Genomic DNA, 27,454 nt, shown 5'->3' on the forward strand with positions numbered 1-27,454 from the left:
GAATAATGAATTCGAGGCTGCACTGAGGGTGCCAAAGGAGTAATAAAGACTTAATACTGCCGATGCAACAGGCGCACGGACATTAGACAAGGGTGATTTCTGGCTTTCTCTTTAAGCAAATATTACGAGACAAAAGCGTGACTGAAATGGGGCTCTTCCAGGGCACTTTACCTTAGCAGATTTTCCGAGGGCGCGTAGAAGGCGGTCCGTGGATGACTTGCGATTTCCGAGGACGAGTTTCTTCCACGTGGTGAGATACAAGGGCTTCCGTAAAGGGGCAAGGCGATGGGGACTCCTCGAAACTCCAAGCAATGGCGTGTGGGCTCGAGGCAGGCCAACGGTGGAGCGAACACTTGGAATGCGGTCGAGGGGCACGAGGAAAAGTATACTTTGGAAAGGGCCACGTGGTTAGGCTGCAAGGGCATCGATGGGGCCAGGTGTTGAGGGCGTCTTCACTCCATATCTTCCAGCCCGCGTGTGTGTCGAGTCCTCGTGGGTTTCTGCTTTTTATCCCCTCCTATGGGGCAGGGGATGCGTCCAACACAGATGTTTTGACTCATTGCACCTGCTGCCCGAAGGGGAGGTTTTGGCCTGTAGGAGAAACACCCAAGACAGATTACTTTTGCCTCGAAGAAAGATCTTTATCAAAAAGGGCTGCTTTAATCTTTTAAACCCTTGTTTTTAAGCCGATAGACAGATGGTCTATCGATCGGCCGGCTGGCAGTAAATGAAACACAACAGAACAACCAACAACAACAAAGGAGGGGGGGAGGCAATTTGCTAGCGAATTCTTGCTAATCATAATACCTCCCCATACAAGATGATGTACATACCTCCTTCGGTGTGTACATCGATATTCAAGAATGAGCAGCAAATTCTTTACATTACTCTACATTCTGCCTTGCAATGAACTTTACTACTAAGGGTTTTATGAAGCTGTGACATTACTTTTAATAACACATTGGGACAAGTTTCGTTAACAGAACGCAAAGTGATTTAAACACTTGCAAAAGAATAATTACTTTAGATTTGGTTACCCACTGGTAACTTTATAATGTGACTCGAACAATTGTGAATTAATTAAGATTATAGGACCACGTATATGAGGCTATGGCCAACAAATGAAAAGAAAGGTTATTGTTCAAGAATTAAAATACACGGTTACTTAATTTTAGATAAAATGCATGCGGTTAATACAATCTGCCTTGAAGAGGCTGTGTAAATGAAAAACAGCGTTTATTTTTGTAAATGACATCCCCTTTTATGCGATACTGTAATGACTATACATATTCGCATTGATAATTTATCTTCGTTTTAACGTACTTTGCTTAGCTATCGTTCAACGCGAGCTGAGGGACGACCCACACACCGGGAATTTGACAGTCGTATGCGGGCGAGAGTATTCGCGAGCGTTAATTCGCTAACCTTAAACTACGCTAATTTTATGCGTCCACTGCCCACTCGAGTACTCCATGTTATGACGGGGCGAGCAGACAAAAGATGTGGGGTCTTAGGACAAACAGAGATCTTGGAAGGAATGGAAGGGGGAAAAGGGATAATAATAACAAAAGGAAAATTACCAAGACATTACGAATGAAAACTTGACAGCATATGAACTGCAGGACACGTCCCTCAGAGCTTACAAAAGGGGCATTTAAATCACAAGGGCAAGAGTTTATGACTCGCGATTCATTAGAATTAAAGATAAATAAATTACTAAAAGAAAGTAAATGATACTGGCAGAAGAACTAAGGAAAAAGAGTGAGGGTTTTATTGTGTTAGGTGGGAATTTATCGTCCTTCGCCTATAAATTACGGCCCGGACTATCACTTCAGTCCCAGGGCGAGAAAAGCGCACCCGAAGGGCGCGACTCCTTCAGGAGGGGGCTGACACGCACGCCCGTGCCAAGTATGGGCGCAAGGGCGTGCCACTTCTCACTCTGTTATTCTTAATGATTTATACATTGTGTGGGGAATGGTATCCCGTATTTAATTGCCTCTTGTGGGATAATTTAAGGGAAGATTAATAGAAGGTGATAAGAGATAGAGGTTCCTTGAATTATAAGAAGGCAGGGAGGCTTGCCACCACCATCTGGCCGGCGGGCTACGCCCCCCCTGGAGTAGAAGTATTGGTTCCGAACCGCTTGAGGTTGTCTTGCCCGCAGATGGAATTTTGGGCGCTAGTACTACCCCTGGGTGTTACTCTGAATGCTGTCTAGATAAGACATCGGCTATTTTGTTATCCGTGCCTTTGATGTGCTCGATTTTCCAGTTATAGTCCTGGAGATCAAGGCACCACCTCATTAAGCATTTCTTTTGGTTCCTAAAGGTAGTCAAGTACCGTGGGGTTATGATCCGTATATACCGTCAGCGGGAAGGTGTGGTCAGCGTGGTATGACTCGAAGTGCTTCATCGCCAGCACCATTCTTAGCAATTCCTTCTCGATCGTACTATACCGCGTTTCAGCTGGCTTCAGTGTCTTTGCGTAATATGCCACTGGATGCCTAACTCCCTCCTTCTCTTGGATCATAACTGCTCCGATACGATGTCGCTGGCATCTACGGCTAAGGGAAAAGGTCGTTCGTAGTCGGGTGTGTGTAGGACCGGCTTTGTCATGAGTATGGCTTTTAAATTATCGTACGCCCTTTTGCAGTCCTCCGAGCACCTGAAGGGCTGCTTTCCCCGAAAGAGGTTTGTGATGGGGCAGCCGCATCCGCGAAGTTTGGGGATAAACCTGCGGAAGTACTGAACCATCCCGAGGAAGCGTTGAAGCGTCCCGTTTTGTTCTCGGGTAAGCCATATTCATGATGGCTTCTATATTCGCCTCCTTTGGTGCTAGCCGGCCATTTCCTACCTGATGGCCCAAGTAGGTAATCTCCCCGACACCGAATTGGCACTTTTTCAGATTTATTACCAAATTTGTTTCTCCCAGGGCAAAGAAAATTTGTTCTAGGATTGCTAGGTGCTCTTCCCAGTGCTGGCGTATGTAACGATGTCATCCAGGTATACCACGCAGTTTTTATGCCCGCCAGTACCTTGTTCATCAAACGTTGGAAGCAGCTGGGAGCATTTTTCAACCCGAATGGCATCACCTTGCACTGGTAAATCCCGCTGGGAGTTATGAACGCTGTCCGGGGGCGCGACTCCTCGGACAGCGGGACCTGCCAGTAGCCCTTCTCCAGATCAATTTTGCTTAGGTAGGGGCACTCCCTAGGCTATCTAAGCAAGCCTCGATCCGGGAAGGGGTAAGGTTCCGACTCGTTGCTTCATTCAACTTTCGGTAGTCGACACAAAGTCGGTCTCCACCGCCCTCCTTGGTACTAGTACTACTGGTGAGGCCCAGGGGCTATGGCTTTGTTCTATAAGGCCGAGGTCGAGCTGGAGTTGGACCTGTTCCTCGATCCTACGGGCTTTATCCGGTTAACCCTGTAGTACCCCTGGGCTATGGGTTTCACACCCTCCTTGATATTTATGGAGTGCTGTATTGCGCCCGTGCACCCAAGGGTGTCTCGGACGACCCGCGAATTTCTGCTTAATAACCGGCGGATATCTTCCCTGTGGGGCGTCCGAGACCTGGGGTTATAACTTCCAGACTCTCTCGAGGATCTCCGAGTTAGCAGTGGGCTGATACGCTATGGCGCAGCGCCAACTACTGCCTCGGAGTTAGAGGCACCATCTTCAGGTGTCTCTCGCCACGGGTCCGACACGGCTTCAGAAGATTTATATGGAGCCACTTGGCCCTTCTTTTCCCACAATCCACTAGGTAGTTCAGGTCCCCGCGCCTTCCCAAGACTTTGTGGGGGCCGGAGAAGTGGGTTTCGAGGGGCCTCGTGGCGCCCGTTCGGAGCACTAGGACCTGGTCTCCGGTCTCGAAAGAGCGGGAACGGGCGGCCTTGACAAATTTCATCTTCACCCGTTCTTGGGTGGCGGCTTCTGTGGCCTGGGCTACCGCCCAAGCTGCTCGAAGGTTTTTCTGGATGGTCGGCAATTCTTATTCAATCCGCGATGCATTGTGGGGTCCGCCCAGGCGTCATATAATATATCAAGTGGGGCCCGTGTAGAATGAGCGTATAATAGCTCGAAGGGGCTATACCCGGTGGTTTCGGAGGGAGCGTGGCGGGCGGCAAAAAGGGCGTACGGAAGGTTATCCTCCCACGAGCCACCTCCCTCGTGCTCCAACTTCGTTAGTGTCGTGGAGAGTGACTGGTGGAATCGCTCGATGATTCCTTGACTCTCGGGTGATAGGGCGTGGAGTGGAAATGCCTAATTCCGTGGCTGGCCATGCCGTCACGAAATTCCTTCGACATAAAGTGTTGACCCTGATCGGTTTGTATCGTGGCAGGGAACCCAAATCTGCAGAAGAATTTTACCAGGGCCTTTACAGCATTTTTTTAACTTTCGCTCCTGACCAGAATTGCCTCCGGGTATCGCGTGAAGCGGTCGATGATGGTGAGGCAGTGGGCGTTCCTTGATTTACTTTTCATCCGCCCTGCGGAGTGAAATAGTCAATGACGACGTCCCTGAAGGGGACGCCGGTCGGGGGGATATTCCTAAAGGGGCCCGGGAACCACCTCGTTAGGGTTGCCTGCCACCTGGCAGGTAGGGCAGGAGGCAACGAATTGCTTCACGCTCTTCCGGATGCCCGCCAGTAGAACTTGCTCTCGACGGCTGCGGCGGTGTGAGGGACACCGGTGCCCGCTGATGCCGTCATAGGCCAAACTTAGCACATCCTTCTGCAGAGTCTGGGGAACTACCACGAGTTTATGGCGCACCTGGGAAGGCTCGCTCGCCCCGAAAAGGCACAAGAGATCGCCTTCCAGCAGGAAGGCGTCCCTCATCAAGTCAGGGAGGGCATCCTCGCTGGTGGCGCCTCACTGCGGAGGCGGCTGGTTGAGGCATCTGCCTTTTGCTCCTCGATTAGCATCTCCCTCGCGAGGGAGGGCAGGGCAGCGGCTCCAGTAATGAGGAGGGTTGCGGGGCCGGAACAGTTTCCGCTTCCTGGGGGCAGGGAGCGACTCCTGAGCCACGGGATCGAGCCTAGAGACACTCCAGGGGAAGCAGATCCTCCTGCTGCCGTCGGGGGCAGTGGGGCGACCAGGGGCTCGGAAGGCTTGAAGCAGAGGAGGGGGACGCAGGGATCCCTCCAGTGGATGAGATCTTGTCCCAGAAGGAGGGGCTTCCCCGTGGTGAGCATCTCTGCTACCCTGAAAATGTGGTCCCTCTCGAGAGTCATCATGGTGGTGACCCTTAAGCCGGACCGTCGGGAGGTCCTTCCTATCCCCATTCACCCAGAGAATCGTCATCCGTTTGTCTTCCTGAATGACGGCTCCAGGGGGACTTCTCTCCCCACAATTAGGCTGACCTCCGACCCCGTGTCTATTATGTTCTCGAGGTTCCGGGGGACTGGACCCGTCCGAGGCGCGACCACGGGACTCAAGCCCAATCCACCCCGGCGGGCCATTTAGGGCAGATTACGGTGCCTACTGCCTTCGGCTGGTTGTGCCAAGGGCAAAGCTTGTAGGTGGAAGAGAAATGTCCCTTTTCCCGCAATCGCGCATGTCTCATGGCGGAAGTCCCGCCGGGGCGGCGCCGCTGCTGGGCGGCGATCGGGCGCAGTAGCAGGAGGCGGCTGTGATACCTTCGGGAACGGATGAGAGGGAGCCTTTCCGACTTCGGCACTGTTCAGTTGAGTGCCCCGCCCTTTGCAATAGTGGCACGTCAGGGGCTTGCCCGAGTTTCCAGCCTTAGGGGAATTTGTTCCTCCGAGGAGGGGCGGGGGATTTATTTTCCGCCCCATGGATCCTTCTTGAGGGTGGTGAGTTTCCCACATATCTGCTATTCGGCAACACTCGGTGAGTGTTGCTGGGGCTTTTTCCACTATATGAGTGGCGAGGGCAGGAGGGGCGTAGCGCAGGAAATGCTCGAATTTAAACCGCTCGAGTACCTCGGCGGTGTTAGTGGCTCCTTCGAATTGAGCCATTTTGTCAATGCCCGCTCCGAATGGTACGCCCAATCGGACCAAATCTGGCCTGCTTCTCTGGGCTGCTCTCTCCAACGTCTCTCCACCGCTCGGGGTAATCTCGTACGCCTTCAGAACTGCTTGGCGTGACGGCTTCCCAGTTTCCCGATCGTCTGCAGGAAGGGCGTGGTAAGCAACGAGGGCCTTTCCGCCCAGGAATTTAGTGAGAACAAGGGAGAGTTCCGCGGGGAGAGATCGCAGCACTCCAGGACTCGTTCGCCCTTTCAAGCCATACTTCAGGGTTCGGACTCCGTCCATTTTGGCATGAACGAGTGAGCTTGGCTGAGGCAATCATTCCCGCGGCAGGGGCGGGGGTGGCGTGCTGTCGTTCTAGCACCTGGAGCTCATGGGCGCGTTCTCTCTCTCTCTCCTGCTCTTGGGCAATTCTGTCTCTCTCTCTCTTCCTCACGTTCTCTCCTCTCGTTGTTCTTGAGCTTCGTTCTTCTCTCTCTCTCTCCTGCTCTTGGGCAATTCTGTCTCTCTCTCTCTCTCTCACGTTCTCTCTCCTCTCGTTGTTCTTGAGCAATTCGTTCTCTCTCTCTCTTCTTTTGCCTCTCGTTGCTCTTGGGCAATTTTCCCTCCTCTCGTTGTTCTTGGGCAATTCATTCCCTCTCCCTCTCTTCACGTTCTTTTTCCTTCTCCTGCTCTTGAAGGCAATTCTTGCCCTCTCTCTCTCTCACGTTCTCTCTCTCTCTCTCTTCACGTTCTCTTGCTCTCTCCGCCTTGGCATCGTCCACTCGTTCTTGAACCCATGCTCTCAGATCTTGCCCCGATAGTCCCATGTCCTTCCCAGCGGACATGTAGAATTTGAAATCCTCGTTTTGTTGGGCTCTGGTATTAGCCATCTTGAAATAATGGGTATATGATATGTCTGAAAAGACTCAGATTGTCTGAAAAGACTCAATTGCAGGAATCTGAAACACTCAATGGTTCAGACTGCAGGAGAATGGATCTGTCTGAATAAGACAGGTGATTAGTAAGTCTGAGGAGACTTTTTGTTAAAATTTGATATGTCTGGGAAAGACGTGGTTGTTCTTGGCGAACGAATTTTAATATGTGTCTCGGAAGACGTAGTTGGATTTTGTCACGCTCGGACTTGGCCGGCTGTAGCGTGAAGTTAAGGAGTTGTTCTAACGAACTAGAATGATCAGTCCCGTAAGGGCTTAGATGTGTGTGAACTACACTATATAATGTCTCAAAAGGACTTAATTTTGGGTTCCCAGCAGGAATGAGAAATTCTCGCCACGTGCGACGAGAATTTTTGTATGAGTCTCTGAGGACTGGAATTTGGAGAAATTCTCGCCACGTGCAACATAGAATTTTAGGAGTTTCTGAGGACTGGAGTTTGGAGGAATTCCGCCACGTGCGACGTAGAATTTTAGGAGTCTCTGAGGACTGGAATTTGGAGAAATTCTCGCCACGTGCGACATAGAATTTTAGGAGTCTCTGAGGACTGGAATTTGGAGGAATTCTCGCCACGTGCAACGTAGAATTTTAGGAGTCTCTGAGGACTGGAATTTGGAGAAATTCTCACCACGTGCGACGTAGAATTTTAGGAGTCTCTGAGGACTGGAATTTGGAGAAATTCTCGCCACGTGCAACGTAGAATTTTAGGAGTCACTTAGGACTTGAAATACGATTCGTCCCTTTAGGACTTAGAAATTACTAACAGGAAACCCAAAGAAAAATGTTTGCTGGAAATGAATGGGGAAAAAAAAAATGCTACACACGCGGGCATGGGCGGGGGGCGGGTGAAGGACGTCTGACCATCACCGGAGTTATTTTTAGATTCTGGGATGAATGAACCCGTATATTTATACACCGTCTGGGATTCCGGGAATTTCCCAGTCGTCTGAGAGGATAACAAGTACAACGGCCTAGTAATTTTCCCTATAAGCGGAGTTTAAATTTCGCTTTCCTAACACCTAACTCGAATTCGAACTACACTGAGAGAATTTTCAGCAATGCAAGCTGACTTCGTCGTGTCCCACGTGGGAATTTTATTCACGCCTAAATAACAGTTCGCTAATTCGAAATGCCTCGATAAGTAAAATTTATCACAGAGGAATTTCTTTGCACTATTCCTCGAAGCAAGAATATGGCAAGGATTTTAACACAGAGGAATTTCGCACTATTCCTCGAAGCAAAGGATGGTTAGCACTGGTTATTTCCTAACTACCTATCCTGAAAGGCATGCATTAACGAATCTAATACGGCGGTTCTTTTCTCTCAGTGAATACATGCGTCCCTATTTCTAATTCCTAGGAACAGTCACGATTGTAAAAAGGTTTTGCTAAGATAAACACATTACTTACGTGGAATTTTCTGGATCTGTGTGCTGGTTTTACACATAAGGTTCGTAATTGTCTCGTACCCAGCTTAGCTTTGCTAATAGCTGATCTGGCAAGTTGCAAATGCAATAAAGCAACGCTAGGGAACTGCAACTGCAAAACGAGATCTATGGCCAGGTCGCCATTTTTACGTTTTTCCGTGGTTTTAGTTTGAAATATGCTCTGTGAGACAGGTAGCAACAATTTAAGGTAATTTAGCCTTGTGATTCTGACTTCGTGGGTACAGGAAAACGTAAAAAGAGGAAAACAAAGGAGAATTTCATATGAGCATAGGGCTCTTGTTACTGAGGGAAATATTACGTAAAACACGTGGGCAAATTTAAAGGAGTGTATTTACATAAATGATATCAGTACGGGAAAGAGGAACTCAAGTAGATTACTATCCTGAAGGAGATTCCTACTGGATTGAATGAAACTGGGGATTCAGACACAGTCCGAGAAGCTTCCACGAAATAGGATCCCTCTGAAATGAGAGATATGCACATTATACGCCAGTAATGAAAATAGACAAAAGAATAATGAATTCGAGGCTGCACTGAGGGTGCCAAAGGAGTAATAAAGACTTAATACTGCCGATGCAAGAGGCGCACGGACATTAGACAAGGGTGATTTCTGGCTTTCTCTTTAAGCAAATATTACGAGACAAAAGCGTGACTGAAATGGGGCTCTTCCAGGGCACTTTACCTTAGCAGATTTTCCGAGGGCGCGTAGAAGGCGGTCCGTGGATGACTTACGATTTCCGAGGGCGAGTTTCTTCCACGTGGTGAGATGCAAGGGCTTCCGTAAAGGGGCAAGGCGATGGGGACTCCTCGAAACTCCAAGCAATGGCGTGTGGGCTCGAGGCAGGCCAACGGTGGAGCGAACACTTGGAATGCGGTCGAGGGGCACGAGGAAAAGTATACTTTGGAAAGGGCCACGTGGTTAGGATGCAAGGGCATCGATGGGGCCAGGTGTTGAGGGCGTCTTCACTCCATATCTTCCAGCCCGCGTGTGTGTCGAGACCTCGTGGGTTTCTGCTTTTATCCCCTCCTATGGGGCAGGGGGTGCGTCCAACACAGATGTTTTGACTCATTGCACCTGCTGCCCGAAGGGGAGGTTTTGGCCTGTAGGAGAAACACCCAAGACAGATTACTTTTGCCTCGAAGAAAGATCTTTATCAAAAAGGAGCGGCTTTAATCTTTTAAACCCTTGTTTTTAAGTCGATAGACAGATGGTCTATCGATCGGGCCTGGCAGAAACACAACAGAACAACCAACAACAACAAAGGAGGGGGAGGCAATTTGCTAGCAATTCTTGCTAATCATAATAATAATAATATATATATATATATATATATATATATATATATATATATATATATATATATATATATATATATATATATATATATATATATATATATATATATATATATATATATATATATATATATATATATATATATGTATGAAACACCTGGCGATAAAACTTCTACAAATAAAATTTTGGGTACAGCATGGGCAGCCTCTTAAGTCCAGTATTAGCTAATCTATATATGGAATATTTTGAAACTACAATAATAAATGTTATAAAAACCTGAAGACAAGTTGTAGATCAGATATGTGGATGATATCCTAACATTTTGGGATGATAGATGGGGCAATTTTAAAGATTTTCTTTTATAATTAATTGCATTAGTTCCCAGCATCATATTCAAAGTTGAATGGGAAACAAACAACAAAATACATTTTCTTGAAGCTTAGACAATAAGAGGCAACAGAATACAAATTTACTGTGCAGAGAAAACTCACATTTTCACTTTTATATATTCACTTTATTAGTTATCATGACATCTCTTTTAATATTGGCGTAGCCAGTTATTTGTTCCTAAGAGACTTACGGATTTGCTCCCATGAAAACGAATTTGAACTAATCCATAACCAGCTGTCATCCTTGAAGTACCCGGATCATATAACTGAGAAAGCTATTCATAAAGCAAACATCATTTTCTGCCGTCCCCCTCAAAACTATGCTAGAGAGACGCCCAGCAATAAAATCAAGATCCCACTCCTGCACAGGATTAAGACGTTGACACAGACGCTTGGAAGCTCTAACCCTTTTGTCTTTACATACCCAAATACACTAGCTAAATCTTTAATTAACACAACGACTCAGGAGAGGGAGACAGTTGCCTTCGAAATATAACGCTATAAAATCTACCCTTTTGGTGTTTTCTTGGGCTACCTTTATTAGAAGGAATTCTGTTTAGACAGAAAATATTTTCTAGTTACATATATATATATATATATATATATATATATATATATATATATATATATATATATATATATATATATATATAATTTCTGAAGACTTCTCACGATATATATATATATATATATATATATATATATATATATATATATATATATATATATATATATATATATATATATATATATATATATATATATATATATATAAATTTCTGACTCACGTCGAAAAATCGAACCCAGGTCTCTCAGGTGGAAAGCAAGGGCGTTATATCCACTGGGCCACACAAGTCTAAAAAGAAGTTGGAACCTGAGAGCAACTGCACCCAAGGAATTACCTGGGCAAGCTAACTGCTTGCATACCAGCGAGTTTTCCCCAACTTCCCGACTCAGCAATGACCCAATAGACAACATTTCATTCGAATTATCCCTTCTGAGTGAATAAGATAGAAATCATCAACACACCATCACGTGTGGAACAGAAATAAATTTCTGACTCACGTCGGGATCGAACCCAGGTCTCAGGTGGAAAGCAAGGGCGTTATCCACTGGGCCACACAAGTCTAAAAGAAGTTGGAACCTGAGAGCAACTGCACCTAGGAATTACCTGGGCAAGCTAACTGCTTGCATACCAGCGAGTTTTCCCCAACTTCCCGACTCAGCAATGACCCGATAGACAACATTTCATTCAATTATCCCTTCTGGAGTGAATAAGATAGAAGTCATCAACACACCATCACGTGTGGAACAGAAATAAATTTCTGACTCACGTCGGGATCGAACCCAGGTCTCTCAGGTGGAAAGCAAGGGCGTTATCCACTGGGCCACACAAGTCTAAAAGAAGTTGGAACCTGAGAGCAACTGCACCCAAGGAATTACCTGGGCAAGCTAACTGCTTGCATTCACTCAGAAGGGATAATTCGAATGATGATTTCTATATATATATATATATATATATATATATATATATATATATATATATATATATATATATATGTGTGTGTGTGTGTGTGTGTGTGTGTGTGTGTGTTACAGTCAACACGTAAATCAGTCATCAGGCGTAATGCACATCGACATTTGATCCCCAGGAGCTAGTACTAAACACGGCGAAATGCATTTGACCCCAAAGGACTAGTACTAAACCCAGCGAAACAGAGTAGATGACTCACTGTTTCGCCGTGTTTAGTACTAGCTCCTGGGGATCAAATGTCCCCTAAGTGCATTACGCGTGATGACTGAAATTTCAGTCATTACGCGTAATGACTGATTACGCATGTTGACTGTAACATATATATATATATATATTCTTCAAAGGTGGTTACAAAATTTTGTTAGGTCATATGACTCATAATTACTGGGTAACATTAATTATACTGCTTACTTTCGTACCTTTCATATGCAAATGTGGATACACTTCTATTCTTTATGCAATAATTTCCGACGAAAATATTAGTTCGCAAGGACGAAACCGGTGCAAAATTCGTTAAGGAAAAAACTAGAGTTGTTGCAGCCGACAAACCATTTCATATTTCTTCAAATATAATGGGTCATGGTTGACATTACCCCCTCACTTTTGTAAACTATTTATTCATTTACAGTGGCTGTATTTCCTCAATGACTTTTGAAACATATCTTTGTCTGGGTATTTGTTGCTAATTTCCAATGACTGATCTGAAAAAGATAGCCAAACTACGTAGATACTCTCATTGAAAGATTCCTTGATATGTAGAAACATAAAAGAATAAATAGAAAAGAGATATAACAGTCAATAAAGCAAATAATAAGAAAGAAAAACTTGCTTCTTTGTCTAAAGAAGTGACCATGAGAAAAATATTTTGCTCTTTGGATACGGGAAAACGGTTGCCACTACACTGAGAGAGAGAGAGAGAGAGAGAGAGAGAGAGAGAGAGAGAGAGAGAGAGAGAGAGAGTCATTAACAAACGAATTGCCGTGATTAAACCCTTCCAAGTACGTAAACAGGGAGTGTTATTCGCAAAATGGGAAAAATCCAATATTCCAAACAGGAACAAAAAAAAAGAGAAAAAAAATTGCCTGTCAAAGGCTATAACAACTGCAGTGAGGGAAATTTAACTACTTATATGTCTGTGCGCACGATCACAGTGCGGTGAACGCGAAAACATAAGTTTCATGAGTTTAAATGCCCAGCGATTAGCATAAAAGCACAGCCCCACAGATTACTATAAAAGCTGTTTAGATAGCAAGGATAAAACTGAGCCCCTTGCGATTAAAACAACTCCAGTTTGTTGTAGTAATATTTTCTAAGGCGAATGCACCATGCTCTATTTCTTCTAAGTTATAAGGACGCTTATGATCATGTCTCTCTTCTGTTTTTTTCTTTTATGTTATACTTTGTCTCCCTCATTTTCTATGCTTCGCGTGTATTTTAACTTGGAGGTTGCGCTACTTATGAATTTTTATTTACTTTGAAATAAATAATCACGAATTTACGAAAGCAAAATAAAATTATCATATTCAGTCATTAAAGTAAAAATCCATGAGGCCTTAAAATAAAATTGAAGTCGTACCCCGATATATATATGTATCTTAACAAGATATATATATATATATATATATATATATATATATATATATATATATATATATATATATATATATATATATATATATATATATATATATATATATGTATATACGAGGGGGTAAGTCAAAAGTTCCAGGAAAAATTCAATATACTCTTTATTTAAGGAAATTCAAACATCATTTTTCTACATATCTACCATCTAACTCTATACACTTTTCAAGGCGCTGTTTCCACGTCTGCAACCCTTCTTTGTAGAAATTTGGGGCCTTTCTATTAAACCCTGTTGAAACTGCATGTTTAGCAGCATCCAAAGATTCAAACCGGACTCCTCTTAAGTGTTCCTTGAGTTTTGGGAACAGGAAAAAATCTGAAGGAGCAAGATAAGGACTATAAGGAGGATGTGGAAGAGTTTCCCACCTAAATTTCCGTAGGACTTCTCTTGCAACCCTTGATGAATGTGCTGGAGCGTTATCATGATGGAACAAAATTCTGCGGTGCAACTTTCCTCGACGTTTTTTAGCCAATGCAGTCTTCAGTTTTTGCAAAACACCTTTGTAGTAGTTCCCAGTGATTGTTTTTTGTCCTTCAAGGAAATTAATCAAAAACACTCCTTTGGAGTCCCAAAACACTGTTGCTATAACCTTCTGGGCAGATCTCGCCACTTTGAACTTCACTGGTGCAGCTGAACCTCTTGGTAACCATTGCTTTGATTGAATTTTACTTTCTGGGTCATGTTGATGGATCCAAGTTTCATCTCCAGTAACAATCCGGTCAAAAAACTCTGATTCATTTGATTCAATCTTCGTTAAAACTGCAAGAGAAAGTTCAGCTCTTTGATGCAGTTGGTCTTCGCGCAACGCTTTTGGGACCCAAAGTGCTGAAAGTTTACTCAAATCAAGATTTTCATTTAAAATTGAAAATGCTGAACCATGGGAGATCCCAGTTTCATTAGCTATCATATCGATAGTAATCCGACGATCTTCATCCACTAGATTCTGCACCAAAGCCACAATTCTTTCATTTTTTGCAGTCGATGGTCTTCACTCTCTTGGGTTGTCTTTGAGGTCCTCCCGACCATCCTTAAATCGCTTTATCCAATCATAAACAACTGATTTAGATGGAGAAGAATCTCCATAAACTTGTTGCAAAGCTTCAATAATTTTTCCTGGTTTCCAATCAAGCTTGGTCAGGAACTTGATGTTAGCTCTCATCTCAAAATTTTTATTTTCCATGGGTTCAAGAAGTTACTTTTCTGAAGCAGATGTTAACACCACGGTAGCAAGAGGATGACTGAGGTAACAAGTCTATATGGATCACTACATCACAGATAATTGTTTACAAAGTATTTGGGTTGTTTCATTCCTGTAAATACATCATTCAACAATTTTTCCTGGAACTTTTTGACTTACCCTCGTATATATATATATATATATATATATATATATATATATATATATATATATATATATATATATATATATATATATATATATATATATATATATATATATATATATATATATGTGTGTGTGTGTGTGTGTGCGTGTTGCGTCCTCTGAAGGACGTACTTACATCTTTTTTTTTTACCACCTGAAGTTTCTGCTGGTGGCCCTGGTCGGCTGAGGAAGAAAACTACAAACCCTCTATATCTCTATCAGATCTCATAATTGACTAAGGCCATGGAATTAAATCCAAGATACCCAAAAAATAGAATCTTTTCGAAAATCTAACAAACCACTAACCGGTTAAAAGAATGATTCATATACTCCGACTCCCAAAATCAAGAATGAAAAATTAATCATAGAAAAGGGAATCTCAATCACAGAGGGGGACTAAACCAAAATGGTAATGACAAAATTCCCCAACTTCATATTTTCACTAAATTATGTACTTCAGTCAATCCACAGTTTAAAAAAAATTCTTAGTCAGTTAACAACATGACTACCACTTCTCTCTTATGTGCTCATTACCCAGAGCATTGTATCATGAGTTCACGGACCCGTCACTGCGAAAGAAGAAATACTTCTCTTAAATAAACAGAAAAGATTTATTGAAATGGCATAGATGAACTGATAATAAAAAAAAATCACATAAAAAATAAATGGGCATAAAAAAAAAAACATAAACTCAGATAGCAAAAGGAAACATAATTTGACTCGGACCTGTAGGGCCACAGTGTACAAAAAAATAATAACTAGTTTTTTTATAGTTCAGCACTCACTCTCAGCAAACAGGAGAATCAATCTAAAAAAAAATAAGATAGATTGCACTGCTCAAATAAGAGCTAACAAAGTTCGTCCTAGAGTGACCAGTATTACTCCATTTTCTTTCCAGCAAAACATACTGTGACCAACTAATGCACGCATGTTCACCATACCAAGCCTAGGAGGAAAAGTTAAGTATACCTTAGTTTTACCAGACCACTGAGGTGATTAACAGCTCTCCTAGGGCTGGCCCGAAGGATTAGATTTATTTTACGTGGCTAAGAACCAGTTGGTTACCTAACAACGGGAAAAGTTCCATGACGTCACATCGGAGGATTCCGTTACCCACAAGCACAGTATGGGTCAACAGTCAAGGCCACCTGAGGTTTGCTCAAAACTAGACCGGAATGCCTTATCACTTGACAACCGGAACTTCTGATCATACGAAGAAATATTGCTTTCCACGCCCTGATCACGTCTTGTGATACTGTTCTTACAAGGTGAACGTTTGCGAAATGATGAATTTTAGTTATTATATGCGAACGAACTTCCACGCAGTCTCCCGACGGACAAGACAGGTGATACGATCAGAAAAAGCTATTTGCTAAGTACACACCTGCATTATGGAGCAAGCATGAGCATGATATATATATATATATATATATATATATATATATATATATATATATATATATATATATATATATATATATATATATATATTTCTATGTGATACATATATATTTGGCTTATGCAAGTTGCCTGGGTCATGGCTGCTTCCTGATCAATCCATCCATACCTGCAATATAAAAAATACAACGCATCAACAGAGGTGAGCTGTGCCAAACAACAACAATTTTTTGGAATACTGACACATTAAAGAATTAGATCTGACACTGAATATATTGAAATGAAAAAGTGAGTAACATATTTTGTCATTCTATAATACAAAACAGCCGTTTCTTCTTTCAAATATAAAATTCTGAAAATATTACAGTTGGGTTTTTTAACCAGCCACTCCATAGCCTTACAACTACATGCACATAGATGTATATGGCATATTTAAAAGTACGTATAGTTTAAACTCTCGTCTTACTGAATAGATTTCACATGGTAAAATATGAACTTAATGAATGAAAATTTAGAGGCTGAAAGTTAACTTCTATTATGCCAGTATCTTATGATACAAAAAATTTAATAAAAACAACTTTAATAATGTTGTCATTAAACACAAATATGATTTCGTTGGTTATCAATTCCTATTTATCTTACGAAATAATCTGTTACATTTCATTTATAGTTACACTGAGTAATCTTTTGCAGCTGCAGTCAAGATAACTATGTACAATTTTGGACAAAACTAATTTTTTTTTTAATCTTTTTATGTATATAAATTTCCATATCATTTCAATAAAAAAAATCGTTAATCGAGGGTTCATTCAGTTTTAATGTTACATTACTGAATGTGTACATTTTGTTTCATAACTTTCTGGATATCTTTTATATTAATTTGAACTAATTATATTTAGGTTCTTAATTTACATCCTTAGCGGCTTTATACCCCTGTGGCCTTTTGGTCTTCCTCAGCCACTAAGACAAAAGACATCTGCATTGGAGGATAAATTAGCCAGTTATTGACTCGGCTCTTAATCAACACCGGAAGGTATTCCAGGACACTGACGGCGGCCAACAGCTTCTTTCATCTCCCTTTAAAGTTTCTTGCTAATAAAGGTTTATTTGGGTTTCTGTTCTCTAGGTATTGCAAAACCTTCCAGGATTTTAATAACATTTATCTATGGAAACCTGCGCCAGCATTATTCTGTGACTTGGATATTGCCAGATAAGAATGATCATTCTAAAACCACTGAACAAGAATCAAATTACAAAAGGATACATGAAACCCAACAGCAAAAGAGACACGCACACATTCACATCCATACAGATAAGGTTTACAGCAATAATGACTGAATAGAATTAAAGAAAAAAAAAAGAGGAACTGAAATTGAATACTACGAAATTTCATAAATAACTTGCCTGTTTCTATAGTACTGTATCGGATCTAATAAAGTGGAGTTTTCAATAAGAATAATATATTCCCAAAATGGACTGCTGACATAACATTTTCATCAAAATTATAGTCCATCTTTTCATTTATTTTTTTTTATTCCATTCACCTCAGCTCATTTCCTAACAAAATGTTTGGAACAATAAAGCTTGATTTAAGTAGCTTCACATGACAAGGAAGTGTGTAGTACTTTTTAGATATTTTCACTGCCTGTCAATGTCTTCTGCTGTGTAGAATTGGCTAATCCCCTCGCCAATCGAGTATCTGACGGTGTTACGGTAACAGCACAAACGATTTCATCATTGTTTGAACATCTGTCTTTTGGGTATGTTATCAAACTTAGTAGTATAAAAACTACAAAAGAGCATAAAGACTATGATATTTAGGTCTAATAATACGTTGTCAGATATCAAATGCACTCTGATTATCAAAACCTTTATTTAGATCTTCCCTTTCCTACTTAACCCAGTATACAACCATATTATATAAGGAAACGTTAGCGCATTTCCACAGTACTGAAAATGAAGGAACGGGAAAATTGCTCATTCATGGCCGTTATTACGAGGACTGTTCAGTCTTAGCTAGACGTTAATTAACGTTATTGTTCCTGTATTCTTATTGTATCAAAGACATCTGCATTAAGTCATTGAGGGCTGTAAGCTTATCCTTTTTAATAACAATATAGCCGAGTAAAAGAATTTAAACATAACTGCCAGTTACTATATTAAAACAGATCAAACGCAAGCATGCACTCATGTCCTTGTGGCTGTTTAGCGGCATCATGGAATAACGTGAGAACCGAGACGGGTCAGAGTTCAGAAGGTTCGGAAATAATTTTTGCTGCTACTTAACAGTAGTGGTAACAAACTAAATGTCTAAAAATTCCGGAGGTGTTATGACATCAACATGGATGTAAGTCAACCTTGCAATTGCCACTTTTCATTAATCATCTTCAACTTCGTTTAAGAAGATGAACATTTGTTATTCACAGAAATCGTTACTACTCTTTATAATTGAAAATATCACCCAATCGTAGATGAAAGCCTTTCTCGTTTGACAAACATTTACCTATACGCAAAACCCAACACATTTCTGATAATCAAAATACTTATTTTTAAGGATCAGGCAATGTATAAAAGTATCTGCTATTGCAAAAAATCAGTGACACAAGATACATTCACAACTGACACGAATTCAGCTTAACAGGAATCAGTCATAACAGCTTTATCAGTTCAAGAAATTGTACTGAAAAAAACAACTTCGCATATTTTCATAATCCATGATAGTAATCATGAAAATTCTGTAATGATATTTCTCTTACCCGTTTGAAGGCCAATTTACAGTTTTACTCATTCTTCTAAATTTAAAAAGCTCTTAAACCTTTAAGAGAATTGTCTTCAGTGCTCATTTAGTTTCATTCTATCAATCTCACTACTTCCCAAACCGTGGGTCTGGTGTATTGGTATCAGATAGGGTTGTTGGTATAGGATTATGAAAAATAACCATGGAATATAAACCAATATTTCTCAAAAGTTATAATGCCGTAGGTAAGGTGAAGCCCTCTTATATAGTGTGGCACTCAAGTGAGAACAGTGAGGACCTCTTAACCCCTGGATTTCACTCATTTCTATTTTATTGCTTAAAATATGAAAGAACGCGTCCTTAGTTACTTTCATAGTTTAGCTGGACATTGCAGCCGAGATCATTAAGACTTACAGCCGACTGGGATATTGCTCAGTATAAAACTACTCTCGAAAAGTTGCTTCACAGCTAAATCTGTAACTGATAACCTTTGTCTGAAAAGAATTCTTCTCCATATGGAAATGCATTGCCATAGAGATTTAGTTGCTTAATATTAGGGCTTCATGAGTGCCTTGTCATCTGCCTTCAGTTACTTTGTTTACTATTTGTTACCCATTATGGGCTCCCAGGATTTCATTCAACAAATCCATCAGTCTGAAATTCCAGAAGATCATAGTCATTTGCTTATGTAATTTACCATAAGTTTTACCACACAGTACTTGTTATAAAACAGTAATTCTAGGTATTAAAGAGTAAAACACCATAAATATTTCCTGAAATAATATTGCCAACTGATGGAACATTAGGCTTTACCTATGATCTTCTGTTATAAAGTGACATTAAGTGACTTTATACCAGTATTGTCGGTATTGTGAAACCCTGTGGATTTTAAGACTCCACCTGGTCAAAGCAAACTGCAAAAAGTTCTTTACCTGCTTCATTTCGGAATTTATGGCATGAAAACCTAAATTGGCAATTTCGATTAGTGAAGGTAAGGGCGTTCATGTGATCTTTATTGAAAAATCAGTTCTGTAAAAAGCTTTTAAGAATTTTTTTTACGTTTTATAGATGCTACACATCTTAATTTTTACTCGTTTTTTCAGTACTTAAATCATTCTCTTTCTATGTTAAAATATCAAATATCCGGCGATAAAACATTCTCTATTGACGTTAGAGAAGAAGTTCTCTGTTTGTTGTATTAAAGATATACGTACGTTCCTGGAGCTGTAATGTGTCGTACTGTGAAGTTCGGGAGTTCGGGCTATGAAGGCTTTATCAAGATCTAAAGACTAAGGTCCGCCGGGGCGCAGATTTTAATTTAAAGGTCGCGGTCAGTGACGTCAGGCAAACCATGTCAAAGCTTATATCCATACACTAATTCAGTAAACAGTAGTCACGGACTGGCTCTTCGTGGCCAAGATCCACCTTCTATATTTGTCCAGGGATATTGTTTTCTTTTCATTATTCAGTTGCTTTTCCTACGAAAATGCCCAACAACTATTCAGTTTTTGGATGTTCTAATACAAGGGTGAAAACAAGAGGTTCAAGCATCAAGTATTTCAGTTTTCCAAAAGACGATAATTTTCGAGTTCTCTGGAAACAAGCATGTCGTCGAGCTGATAAAATGAATCTTGAAAATGCTGTAATTTGTTCTGTTCATTTTACAAAACAGTGGTTTCAAGGATGATATGAAGTCCCGTTTGCTGCAAATTGAAAATCCCAAAAGCAAGAGACTTTTTGAAGAAAATGCCGTGCCTTCTCTTTTCATTTATGGAGGAGGTAAGTTTTATGCTACAAATCATTCGCTACCTTTTGTTATGAAAAGAAATATTGAATAAATAATGAGAACTAATTTCAAATCATTATTAGCATTATATGTGATAATTGTTGACCAACAGTTCAACACAGTACGTAGATGAAAAATAGTTTGCTAAAGAATGTAGATTATATTTGATTTATCGGTTTTTCAGGAACAACCCGATGAAAGACTATCTGATGAAAGAAATGAGAGGGCAGAGAAGAGAGGTATGAAAAGAACTGTGAAGGAAAAGTTAAGTATATCTTAGTTTAACCAGGCCACTGAGCTGATTAACAGCTCTCCTAGGGCTGGCCCGAAGGATTAGATTTATTTTACGTGGCCAAAAACCAACTGGTTACCTAGCAACGGACCTACAGCTTATTGTGGAATCCGAACCACATTATGACGAGAAACTAATTTCTATCACCAGAAACAAAATCCCTAATTCTTCATTGGCCGGTCGGAGAGTCGAACGCTGGGCCAACAGCGAGCTAGCCGAGAACTCTACCCACCAATCCAATGAAGAACTGATTGTGAAGGAAATGCTAGTTACTTTTGGTAGAAGTGATGATATATTAGAATGTGATACTAGTGGTAGAGTAAGCGTGAACGCCCATACGCGAGAATTTCAGATTCCAGAGGACATACAGTACATGCTCAGTGTGAATTAGATATGAATACCCTCCGTGATGAAAACAAAAAACTAAAAGAGGAAAGTGAATATCTTCGTTTAGAAAATTCTCGAGTAAAGGCACAGAAAGATCATGATGAAATTGTGTACAATAGAGTTTTAGAGGTGTTGGAACCGAATCTTAGTAAGGGTCAGATATCCATCTTGGTGAATTAAACAAAAATTGTGAGAAATTGGACAGATAGTGATATTTCTTCGGCACATACACTTCGTAGCATAAGCCCAAAATGTTACAATTATCTCAGGGACGTGAAAGGGTTTCCATTACCCTGCAAAACTGTACTAAATGTACAAGCGAAAAACTTCCAGTGTGAACCAGGAATCCTGTCATCAGTGTTGGCTTTAATGAAGTCGAATTCTAAAACCTTCAGTGAAAGTGAGAGATTAACTGTATTGTCATTTGATGAGATGAGCATTGTGAGTGAATGGAGTTATGACAAGAGCACTGACAGATTATATAAGCCACACATGAGAGTGCAAGTGGTAATGCTAAGGGGGCTAATAGATAAATGGAAACAGCCCATATACTTTGATTTTGACGAGTCAAATATGCATGAAAAAATAATTGATTTGATAAAGGAAGTGGAATATGCTGGTTATCCAGTGGTGGCAATAGTGCATTATTAGGGCCCTGCAATCGTAGGTTGTGGAAAAAATTTTGGATTGACCCTTTATGTAAGAAAACGTCCATCCAGAATCCATGTGCAGACAGACAAATATTTCTCTTTGCAGATGCTCCTCATTTACTCAAATTAATCAGGAATAACCTTCTAGATTCTGGGTTCATGTTGTCAAACGGGGATAGAATTTAAAATCATCCGTTAAGGAAAATGGTGATGGAATGTAAAACAGGGTATGGGCTGGCTTTCAAAATAAGTCAAATTCACTTAAACGTTCAGGGGTCAGAACGGCAGCGTGTTAAATATGCTGCACAGTTCCTGTCAAGAAGCTGCGGTAATGCCCTTAATTTTCTAGGTGAAAAGGGCCTTTTCAGGAATACTGAATGGAAAGCATCATCTCAGTTCATATCGTTAGTGGATGAATGGTTTGATATTATGAATTCCTCATCAATGAAAGGCGACAAAGCTACTCGATGTGCTTTTGGATTAAATTTGGAGTATCAGGCAAGTGTTGTGAACAAAATGATTGATATCATGTCAACAATAAGAGTGATTAAAGTTTCAGTAGTCATGTCAATGTTTCAGTAGTCATGTCAATGGATTGCTAGAAAAGACACATCTTTATCATTTCAAAAATGGATAATTCTTTCTTGCTACTCTCTTATAGGCCTGTTCGAAATGCTTAAGACGTCTTATGAAGTCGATTATATCCTAACAAAGAGGCTTAATCAGGACAGTCTGGAGCATTTACTTGCCAGTATTAGGCATTATTATTAAATTATTTGTTTTAGCAGCCACTTCCGACTAAGTCCAATCGGCTGCTTAATAAGCAGATAAAATCTGTTGAATATGCTATGTTAAATAGAATATATTTATGGAATCTATTGTTTTAATTTAAATTTAGTACTTATATCATTATATATATATGCATGCACAGAGGAAGAAAATAAATATCTATATTCACGGGATTATCAATTATTAAAAAAATAAATAAATAAATAAAATTAAAGTATAGAATTTTCCCCCAAATATTTAAAATTTCACTGATTACAGTCTGATATATACAAATATCTTTAAAATTGCAGAAACTTAAGCATTTATGCATACACACACACACACTCATATACATCTATATTTATGCTTAAAATTGTAATAAGTAAGCTATATATAAAAAAAATCAAATAAACAAACAAATAGATAAAACATTTCACTTTTAAAATGTGTATGAATAAAATTATCTATATATATTTTAAGAGATCAGTATCTGTTAAAAATCTAAAAATCTTAAAAACTTTTGAGTCATCATCTCCCAGAATGTCCTGCATTCTAGGAGATGATCCAAAGTATTTATGTCTAATATGTGAATATTTGGAGCATTCAATTAAAATGTGTTTCACTGTTATTCTGGTTTGACAGGAATCACATTCTGGAGGAGGTTGACCAGTCATAAGAAAGCCATGAGTCAACCTTGTGTGCCCATTACGCAGCCTGCACAAAGCAACCTCATGATTTCTCTGCTTCTGTAAGGAACTATTAAAAGGAGTATTGTAGTCTTTATTCCTCTAAGCTTGTTATTTTCAAGTGACAACCATTGGTCTCCCAGATTTTATCTAATATAGATTTAAAATACTTTTTGAGTCCTTATAATAAGTTTTGTACATTTTATTTTTATCGTTTAATGCTGCTTTCTTTGCATTTTTATCAGCAATTTCATTACCTTCAATTCCAACATGGCCTGGTGTCCAGCACAAGGATATCTTTATATTTCGAATGCTTAAAAAATGAATATTTTCTTGTATTGCTCTAATAGCAGGGTGATGATGATTAAAAGAATCTATTGCTTGAATAGCACTTTTAGAATCACTATATATAGTGTAATGTTTGTTGGGAGTTTTGGGTATTTTATATAGAGCCAATGAAATTCCTGCTAATTCAGTGGAATATATGGAGCTATATATAGGCATTCTTCCATAATAATATTCCTCGTCTGTAATAACTGCGAATCCCACAGCAGCATCAGTTTTAGAACCATCTGTATAAATGGAGAGTGTATTTGCATGCATTTCTTGGTGTTCCAGAAAAATTTGTTTGATAGCAAAACTTGGAATTTCCTCTTTCTTTAAATTAAATAATTCATAGCATATATGAGGTTTATTCCATTTCCAAAAAGGTGTTGAATTTGGTAAGTGGTTCAGGAATTTTAATGGTGGAATACTATATTTCTCTATGTATATTTTCAGTCGTATCACAAATGAATAAAAGATCGTGGTCCAACTCTTTTTGGAATGCTGGTATTATTTATAATTCTACTCAATTTTGATGGGTATCTTAATGTCCGCGAATAGAAGTTTAAACTATATTCGACTCTTCTTTGATCAAGTGAACATAGACCTGTTTCACAATACAAAAAGAAATAACAGGTGTAGATTTAAATGCACCCGTAGCATATCTCAAACCTGCATTATGAAGAGGATCTAATTTTTTCAATGTACTGGCAGATGCAGAAGCATATAGATGCGACCCATAATCAATTTTACTCAATATCAAGGTCTTGTGTAAATAAAGTAATGTACTTCTATCTGAGCCCCACTTGGTATGTGACAATTTCTTCAGTAGATGAAGTACTTTACTACAACTTTCACGTAGGTAATTAATGTGAAATTTCCAAGTCATTCGTTGGTCAAAATACAACCCCAGAAACTTGGTATGAGTCACAAAATTAATTAGTTTATTATATAGTAGTAATTTCATTTTCGGTACATTTTTCTTATTTGTAAAAGTAATGGCTACAGTTTTATTTGTCGATATAGTGAATCCATGTGCAGTAGTCCATGATACAATAAGATCAAGAGATTTTTGTAATATACTCTGTCCTGTATAAATATCTGAGTGGATGATCCAAATAGCAAAATCATCTACATACAAAGAACACTGTACACCAGTTGGTAGTTGTTTTGTAATGTCATTTATGGCCATAATAAAAAGGGTGGTGCTCAAAACACTACCTTGAGGAACTCCTTCATATTGTGGATACTCCTTAGATAAAACACCATTTATCTTAACTTTAAAGGTTCTTTCCTTTAAAAATTGTACTATGTTTAAGGGTAAACACCCTCTCAGTCCAGAATAATACATTTCTTTTAAAATCTGATGTTTCCATGTCTTGTCATAGGCCTTTTCCATATCAAAGAAAATGGCTGTGGCATAACTATTTGAAGTAAAAGCTTTCCCAATATCAGCGTCAAGTAAAGTTAAAGGCTCAAGGGTTGATCTCAGTTTCCTATATCCATATTGTGAAACAGAAAAGTATCCTGTTTTTTCAAGATACCAGATTAATCTGTTGTTAATCATTTTCTCAAACAGTTTACATAAACAGCTTGTTAATGCTATTGGTCTGTAGCTATTTGTGTCATAAGGATCTTTGCCTGGCTTCAAGAATGGAAGGTCAGTGCTTTCCGCCAATCTTGTGGAAAATATATTTCTATCCATATTTTGTTGTATAGCTTTAATAAATATTGTAAACTGTTAGGGTGAAGGTGTTTCAACATTTCAAAAGTGATCAAATCTTCACCAGGGGCTGTATTAGAACATGTTGACAATGCCGATAAGAGTTCATCCATGGTAAAGCAATCATTGTATGAATAACATTGATCAGTCTCAAAATTAATTGGATTTTTTCTTCCTTTTCTTTAATGTTGTGAAAAGATTTTATTGATGAACCTTTGGAGATATTACTTAAATGTTCTCCTAAGCAGGTTACTACCTCTTTAGTATCATATATCAGTTTGCTGTTAATTTTCAAAACTGGTACATGGGATCGAATGTGCTTTCCTAGTATTTTATGCACTTTTTTTCCATATCTTTCTTAAGGGTGTATCTTTGCACACCTATTTTAGGTAGTTACACCAAGATTTTCTTTGTGCTTCATTAAACGTTCGTTTTGCGACAGCACACGACCTTTTATATTCTATGTAATCCGAATCATTTCTAGACTTTTAAATTTTCTTTGGGCTTTATTACGAGCCTTCTTTGCTTTTACACTCCTCATTCCACCACGGAACTGGGCATTTGATCTTCACATGTGATACAAATGGCATTGATGATTCTGCAGCATCAATTACCAGAATTAAAACATAACTAAAATAGTTTCTATGTCCAAATTATCATCCCATATTGGAACATTCTTTGTGCATTCACCAAAATCTCCCCAATTGGCTTTACTAACATTAAATTTATTGATTGCTACCTCTCCAGTGAAATTTAGAATATTAATCAAGACAGGAAAATGATCACTACCACACAAATCGTCATAAGTGTTCCAGAAATATTTATCTGCTAGATCTTGTGAACACAAGGACAAATCTATGTGAGAGTAACTCTTTGTTCGTTGATCAAAATGAGTTGGTTTGTCTTCATCTAATATGTGGAGTTGATTATCTATAATAAAATCAAGTATAATGTTGCCTCTAGAGTTTGATTTTACATCATGCCATGATAAATGTCTTGCATTGAAATCTCCTATAAGTAAAAATGGTTGGGGGAGCTTCTTGACTAAGTCATTCAGCTTTTCTAAATCTATATTATTATTCGGGTTTAGATATATAGAACAAATTGTTATAATTTCTCTAGTTTAATCTGAACTGCTAAGGCATTTATTTCAGATGAAACATCATGTACTGTGAAAGGTACATCTTTTCTGACGAGAATCATATTTCCTTTCTGATTAGCAGAGTGAGGTTGATAAGATGTATAAAACTTATTTATAAAACTGTAGGAAATGGGTAAAAATGTTTCATTGAGGCAGATACAAATTGGGCTATATTCATCAATTAATTTAAGTAATTCTAATTTGTTTTTGTTAATACTTCGAAGGTTCCATTGTAATATAAATGAAGGAGTGTCATTATTATTTTTAGAATTGAATTTTACTTACTTACTCTAGTCTTACGACCCTGAGTTGGGAGAATTGAGTCCACTTTATTTTTTGAATTGGAACTTTTGATAATATCTTTGTTGTTGTACAACGGAATTTTGCTTCCTGCACCTTTTCTGTAATCAGGTGTTTTTATATTTGGTTTTCTTTTAGGTTCCTTAGAATTCTGTGAAATTATTTTAGAAGAATTATTTTCAGAAGGGTTTTTACTATTGGTGGAATAAACAATGGTTTCCTCTGAACTTGTAGTTTTTAGACATTTACTATTTGGACTATGAAGGTCGTTCTCTTTCTTAGGCGAGGACGTTACACTGTGTGATCTAGGTCTTTTTCCTATCTCTGGTGGTCCATCTAGTTCTCTTAGTATTTCTTCGATTTCTTTAGTATTTTGTAGTTTGTTTTTGTTATGGATTATCATTTGAGATATATCTTCTTCTTTGTTTTGGCTTTTGTTAAGATGTAAATTATCAGAGATATCTTCTCTCTGTTCATCAAGATGATCATGTACAGCAAGGCTGGACAGTACTTTAATTTATTACTTATCTCCATGGTATTGCTTTTATCTGATTCTTCTACAGTTATTTGATTTCTGGTGTTAGAAGATTGGGTGGTTTGTGAGACATCATTGGATGTTGTTTTACTTTGGAGTTTGAGTGC

This window comes from Macrobrachium rosenbergii, chromosome 46 (assembly GCF_040412425.1).
Source record: "Macrobrachium rosenbergii isolate ZJJX-2024 chromosome 46, ASM4041242v1, whole genome shotgun sequence".
Classification (NCBI taxonomy): domain Eukaryota; kingdom Metazoa; phylum Arthropoda; class Malacostraca; order Decapoda; family Palaemonidae; genus Macrobrachium; species Macrobrachium rosenbergii.